This window comes from Eutrigla gurnardus (assembly GCF_963514095.1).
Source record: "Eutrigla gurnardus genome assembly, chromosome: 11".
Taxonomy (NCBI): Eukaryota; Metazoa; Chordata; class Actinopteri; order Perciformes; family Triglidae; genus Eutrigla; species Eutrigla gurnardus.
The window spans coordinates 24,181,840-24,189,455 of record NC_139925.1 but is presented as its reverse complement, the minus strand read 5'-3'; positions in this window follow the sequence as shown (position 1 = coordinate 24,189,455).

Here is a 7,616-nt window from a genome sequence, read left to right as displayed (position 1 = left end):
GAGGGACTGGTGGGGAGGGACCATGCACATTTGAATTCACAATGATCCTAACAACAACATGTCCTAACAACAAAGACCTAGCAAATGCATCAGCTTATTGCCAGAAATATTAGCGATTGCTCTTATTTCTCCTGTGGAAAGTCCAAAGGGAGGCTGGTGGTTGGGTGTGGTCTGATTTTAAGCTCTCTGGTAGCAGAGCAGTGTAAAATCTCTATTTAACAGTAGGTTACTATTGTATAGAATCTTCCTCTGGATGGCCATCACTGGCCCAACTCCCCGATGCCAATCCCCACTTCACACAGACAGTGGTGTCTGTGGTGTTGATGGGGAGGTTGTTGGAAATCAGAGGCTACGGCTGGGAGATCCGATGGGAAATTAGCCAGCACTTAGCTCCACACATACACACCAGGCTCAGCTGGGAGACAGCGCATCAGACCCAAGCATGGAGGACATGAAAGACACAAGCACTGCTGCCGAAGGGAGGAGATTCTCCCTCTCTCTCTCTCTCTCTCTCTTTAGCTTTCTGTCTTTCTCTCTCTCTCTCCCTCCCTAATCTGGTATTTGCTCTCTGTCCTCATCTTGCATTCTCTCTTACTCCCCTTGCCTTCCCTCTATCTTTATCTCACTCCTCTCTAAGGGGGTTTTCAAGAATGCATGTGTGTGTCCACAAAAGTGTTCGTCCTATTTCTTTGTGTTTGTCAAAAGCGAGTATGTGTTCTTGTTTTTTTTTTGTTTTTTTTAACAAAATGTCCAAGAAACATCAAACGCGGTGTGGAATGGGAGATGTTTGGAGGGGAGCAAAGAAAAAAAAACACTACATGGTGAACAGGCTCTTCAAAGGGCCCACATCGCGGCCCTTTGACTAACATCCTGGGGACATAGCTTCACTCTCACGCATACACACACACTCATAGGTCCCGTATGAGTCAGGGGTCACAGCATTTACAAGGCACTTGGTGTACAGTGGCATCAAAACACTCCCCAAGTCAAGGGAAACAAGTACAGGGAGGGCTGAGAGAGGCACGTGATATAAGATATAAGTGGATTTCTAAGCCCGGTTGTCCATGTCAATACTAAAGCACTTGAATTTAAGCTGTTGAAAGCAAATGTGTTGTACTACTCTGTTGCATTTGACTATTTTCACACACAAAATGTAAAAATGTTCCCCATAAAATGCATGCTTTCTCATAGTGTAAGATATGTTTAAATACATTTATACCATGGTATGTACATGATTAACAATAGTCAAAGTCTATAGTGTCTACACAGTCATACTTTTTTTTTTTTTTTACCATTAAATCAATGTTTAAGTAGAAACCCATAGTCTGCCTGAATATACCTATATTCACCCTCCTCCCGAAAAAGCCCAGTCTGATCTGATTGGCTTGTGACCAGAATATGGTGCACCTTAGCATTATATTATGGTTAGCCGGGTCTGAATGGCTTGTTGAATCAAATGGTTTCTGAATTAGGCAACCCAGAGAGAAAAAACAACAACAAAATCTGAGGCAACACAACTAACTACATGTGGTCATCGACTGTAACAGATTACTTTGTGCCATGGAGTCAACATTGTTTATGAGCATATGTTCTACATCCTAATGCAAAGAGCTTAGAGACAAAAAAGTGTGACGAGTAAAGAAAAATTGAAAGATTCTGATGCATTTGTTTGCTCGAAATATATTTCATCTATCTACTGATTTTTTTAGTTAAAGATTCAGAATCTGCTGGTATGAGAATGATGGACACAATATTTCAACCTGGTGTATCAAAGGATTTATTCTAATGCGTCAACTGCCTGCATCACCAGGTGACATATCACCACTATTGGAGCCTTTCTGTATACATTTTCTATCTGTCTCATGTGTGTGTCTGTCTCCTCTCTCCCACCCCTCCTTCATATCCCCCTCCCCTTCCCCTCTCTGCGTGCCCACGGCCCAGCAGTAATTCTGTGTTTATCAACTCTTTATTATGGCCCCTCGCATCATCATTTACAATGGTAGCATCTGCTCATTGCCTAGCCCGAGCATGGGGCAAATTGCTTTTATAGGGAAACAGCCAGTGAGGACACACACAAACACGCAGCAGCGACTGTGCACAAATCAAGACGTCGAGCCCCGGCCTATTTACAGCGGTTGTTAACTCTCCTGGCAGAATCACACAAACACACAAACACTTCACTTCTTCTAACAGGATCAAATGATTAGCATGGCCACCATCAGTGAAACAAAACGAGTCCAAATCCAATGTGGGAGCTGTTGTGATTTTCCTTTTCATTTCCTTATAACGTCTACCTGACGCCACAGTGTGAAAAACAAATATCACATCTGGCCTCGCCGCTCTCATTTCTGCGTTTGGCATCGGTCTAATTTAGCCGCTTCAGCAATGTGGGGAAACAGTGGGGAAGCAGAAAATGGCAAAATATCCTGTCTTTGTTCCTCGCATTTAACACATTAGTGTTCCCTAAATGATGGGCATGCGGAGATGGCGAGATGGCGAGGGGAACTTGTGGAGGGACCTAGTAGCGGGGGAAAGAAAAATTAACACAGTGCTTGTTAAGAGCCATCCTTCCAATTATGAAAAGCTCCTCATATGCATCCTGTAGGGATGTGGAATGGGATGGCAGCAGTTTGGTTCGTTACTGATGTTTTTGTATAATTGGCATCACAACAATTGAAAGACATAAAATGCAAACATTTTAGATACTGGAAATCTATTCCAATAAATAACAAGACCTACTGCTATTTGAAGCAATCCTGTTAATCCTTTTGTTAGTAGTTACGGTAGGTTGGAATGGTTCCCATAAACAAATGAGATAATGGTCACGACCAGGGGCAGTGTCCATGAAACACCAGTAATAATGTTGTTAATTCTCCACCAATAAATAATTAATTGATAAAAAAAAACATTCTCCTGACTACTAATTAACTCAGGTACAAATTTTAGGCACCTTTGTTTCTTTTTAGGCTTCATTTGAGAAATGATCAGAGCCACTTTCAACCCTAAATCCAGTTCTCTTCATACATCCATGGTATATTATTCTAAAGATCCCTTTTTTATTCCACATTAACAATGAATTTATAACAAATATAATATAAACATTTAATTCAATCATCTTCTTCTAAACAAACAGATGTAACAAGATAAAAGATCATATTTGTCAGATGCCTGATCAGAAAATAAATACACCTCAAGTTGAAGAGAAATGCTGATTAATCGATCATTGTCAGCAACCCTTTCACAGAAACATAGAGGCACATTTAGAAAATCTATTTTAGGTGACTACTACAAACAGATAGTCCAATGAACTTTTGTAATCGATGATGCCGATTACATTGACAATCGCCAAAGCCTTAGATCTGAATATTGTTCCACCACTGTACTTATATAATAGTGTTTGTCTTGTGTTGGTTCAATGGTATAACCTCTCCTTTTAAGTGTTTACCTTAGCAGGGTCCAGAAAGCCACCTCTGCTGTAAATGGACTGCATTCATAGCACACACACACACACACACACACTCATGGAGGTGCCATGCAAGTCACATGCCAAAACATCTCTGGCGTGTGGGCAAGTGGAGCAGCGACCACTTTGCAGACTGTTCTGCTGCCATTACATTCATTTGGCAGATACTTATAAAGTAAATTAGATTTCCACAGACTCTTAAGGGGCAATTTGTGGTCAGAGAGCACTCGGACAGCAGTCCTTCATTCGTCCACACTAGAAGTTCCATGAAGATCATACCCACCTCTGTGGAATATATATATGATCAACAAGTAAACAGACAAGTCCTATATGTAACATCCCATTAAAAGACATTACTTGTTGTGTTTCCTGTTTTATTTTGTAGTTATCTTGCCGCTTCAGTTCCTTCTCTCGTGTCATCTTCCCCTCCTGATTGCCTACACCTGACTCTGATTACCCACCTGCCTGAGTTCTCCTGCCTTCCCCAGTCTCTTGTTCCCTTATTCATTACTCACCAGCGTTTGCCTAGTCGTCGTTTTTTCATGTATTCTGTCTCTCAGATTTTGGGATTCCGCTTGTTTGCCTGCCTGACCTAGTCAGTAAAGCGCTGCTTGTGAAACACCATCTCTGTATTTGAGTCTCGTTTTCACCCACGATTATGACACATAATTTATAAGCTGGAAGTGATTTCATCACATACAGTACATGTAATCCAGTCTTAATCAATCTTCAATGTAATCATATAGAAATACAGTCAATGTGCAATATACAAGTAATGTTAGACATGGAATCAAATTGAAATATGACATAAGATTGAGCTAAAATAACTACAAACAATGGAACTACTACCTGTGTTGGTATAGCTGCTACATTCCTACAACTAGTTTGTATTGTACTTGTTGACAAACCATTTTATCAACATTAAAAATGAGCTTTATGTAATGTAATGCTTGATTTATGTCTAGTTTGCCTCTAAAGCACATCTGTTGCAGTGATACCAGCTCGACCTGTCAAAAGTGATGACATGCTCGTTGCTGTCACTTAGTATGACACCTTGACCTTCTTCTTCGCTGGTGTTTATAAGTGTGTGTGTGTGTGTGTGTGTGTGTGTGTACTGATGGTGGGTGGAGGTGGGGAGGGAGGGCTGGGTAAAAGATCTTTGACATTCATGGCTGTACACACACACACATGCCCAGCAGCTATGTTGCGATGCTGAATGGTGCTGTCATGACCCATCAGGCTTTAGTATGCACACATGCGCACATACACACACATGCACGCTCACACACACACACACACTGCGCTGCCACCACTTTGCCAGTAAGGCAGTGGGGTAAAAGATAAGCTGATCACATACAGAAAACTAGAGGAAATTGAGTATGGATATGTTGAAACATACAGCCAACGTATGAGTGAGTATTCCCAGGCACCATTCTCTGATTCCAACATGTAACATGTTACAAGCCTTCAGTGGAATGTAGTGCCCAAATAAACCTCCACTAGACTTACACTGCAACAATAAAGTGCTGTGATCTCATGTGATATACAACTGGTTTAACTGATGACCGATCTGTATATTCATAAAAGCAATGATTAAAGAGTGTACATCTGTGTTGTGGATATTAGGTTTGGGACTCCCCCCTGTTGTAAGAACCAGCTTTAGCTCTTCTGGGACACAAGGCTCATTCTCTGCATGGCTCTATAAACTGGGATAGAGAGGTAGAAATAAACATTTAGAATGATATAGTTGTTTTGCTCAGGTTTTGGATGTCATATGATCGCTGCAGAACTCACGTAGAAGTGTTGGTAAAAAGAAAAACTTAACAAACATCAAGTTAGGTAAGCAAGAAGAATAAAGACTGAACCACCTGCAATGCTGTAAGCCTCGATTCCTACTCCCTCACTGTGTGTGGGCTCTTTATAACACAATGTGGAAACTTTTAGTTTTCAGTTTGAGTTTGCTGCTTTTCTACACTCAGATGCTTGCAAAAACTTTATTTTCTTTGTGCAATCTGACCATTGATATAATAAGTGCAGATAGTTATTTTTTAAATACTCTATATTCTAATTACAGATGCTTTGAAGCTGTCCTCACTGAAATAAAAAGATGTACATCTTTACTGTACAAGCAGCTAATTCCAACTTTTACATTGTTGTTGATGACAGCGGCCACTAGTGGCTGTAGCAATTATAACGGGAGTAAAGAAGGAAGTCAGGTGACTTGGTATCAAGAGCCACACATTTTGGTGGGAGGAAATGGGGGTGGATGGGTGAAACAAACGCAGGACTTTCACCCAGGTGAAACGTAGGTGGTTAGGTTGAGGTGATAAAACTACGTGGTTAACATTGGAAACAAATATTGTGGTTGTTTATTATGAATGCCTGTAACATATTAGGCTTGTTGGAGATGGGCCAGGCCTGCACAGAATTGATCTCATTTCAAAACTGTTTTAAGCATCAGAACGTTAAACACATGCACCTTTTCAATAACTTTTTCCACTTGATTTGCAGCTGTATTCAGTACTTTGGATGATTTTCGATTTTAAAAGAAAAAAGACTGGGAAAGCTAATTCTGCTAAATTAAAAAAAAAAAAAAAACACAAGACATGGTACAACTAGAATGTTCTACAAAACATAGTGTTGTAAGGGAATGATTGGAAGACATTCATGCTATGGGTCCTGTCTCCTCTGGCCACATCACCTCATCAGCATCACAGGAAATGTCCTCCCTTGCCAAGCAACGGGGTATATATGGCTGTGCAAGCCGTATCCAACCCTGTATGAACCTCACCTCAACGTCGCCACATGCCCCTTCATGGCTTGTAGAAGAGGGATGCGGGCATGTGGCTGACAGTCATAAACCTTCCAGCGCCATGCTGAAAAGAACTCCTCAATTGGATTCAAAAATGGGGTTTATGGTGGCAGTTGAGTGCAGTAAATCTCTTATGGTTGGTGAACCAGTCCTGGACCAGATCTGTCCGATGGAAACTGACATTTTCCCAAATGACAACAAACTGGGGCTGCTCTGGCCCGTCCTGGCCGACTGTGTCATGAAGTGAGTCCAGAAAGCGAATAATGAGGGCTGTGTTGTAGGGACCGAGGATGGAGTGGTGATGCAGGGCTCCCTGTACACTGATGGCGGCACACAAGGTGATATTTCCCCCGCGCTGACCAGGCACATGTACCTTTGCCAAACAATATTTGGGCCCCGACGTCTGGTTTCTGCCAAGTTGAACCCAGCCTCATCCACGAAAATTAACTTGTGTTGCTGTGGAGCAGCATGAAGTTCCAGGAATCTCTAAAACAGAAAAATGCAGATAATGTACAGTGAAAATTATGTAATTAAAAACACAGAACTATCACATATACATTTACACACAATACTGTAATGAGTATGTGTGTGTGGGGTCATAGTCATGATGGAGGTCTTTGACTCTCACACTGTTCCACTCGAATGGAACTCTATACAGCTGCTTCAGTGAAATGGTGTGCTTTTAAAGGATGTGGGAGAGTGAAGATAATGTTGATGTCAGCGAAGGTTATTTGATCTGCGATGATCTGCTCTCTCAATTCACAAAGCCGGATTTCCTTGTTTGCCAAAACAATGTTAACTATGGCCACCTCCTGTTCATCACTGAACATAATCTGCCTTCCACTCTGTGCAGGTCGTCTGTCAGTTCTGTAAAAATGAAACATCATACATTTTGTACTTTAGACCCATAGACCTATACAGCAATGTATTCTACTGTGCATTTGAACAATGTGCAATACTGTAATTTCTTTGGTACAGTTTAGTGTGGAAACTTGTCTGAAAGGGTCTAATGATTGAGGCGACTGAGTAGCGCCTTAGGTTTGGCTGGACTCTCTGCCCGGCCTCCCTTGGCCATGTATGGCCATGCTTTATTACATGGTCATTACATGGAATTTCAAACACAGTGCAAATCATATCATATTGTGTTTGCAGGGTTGGTGCTTTTGTTTAGGGCATGGTCACCAAAGTTAGAGGTTGTGATGCTTTGGGCATAGCAACCACTTTTAGTGTTTTAGCATTGGGCAACAACTGTAAACTATAGTCACTATACTATAGTAAGAGTGGCTTTATCCCACCCTGCATTCGTGTTTACAAACAATCTGCTAGATCAGATCACAGCAG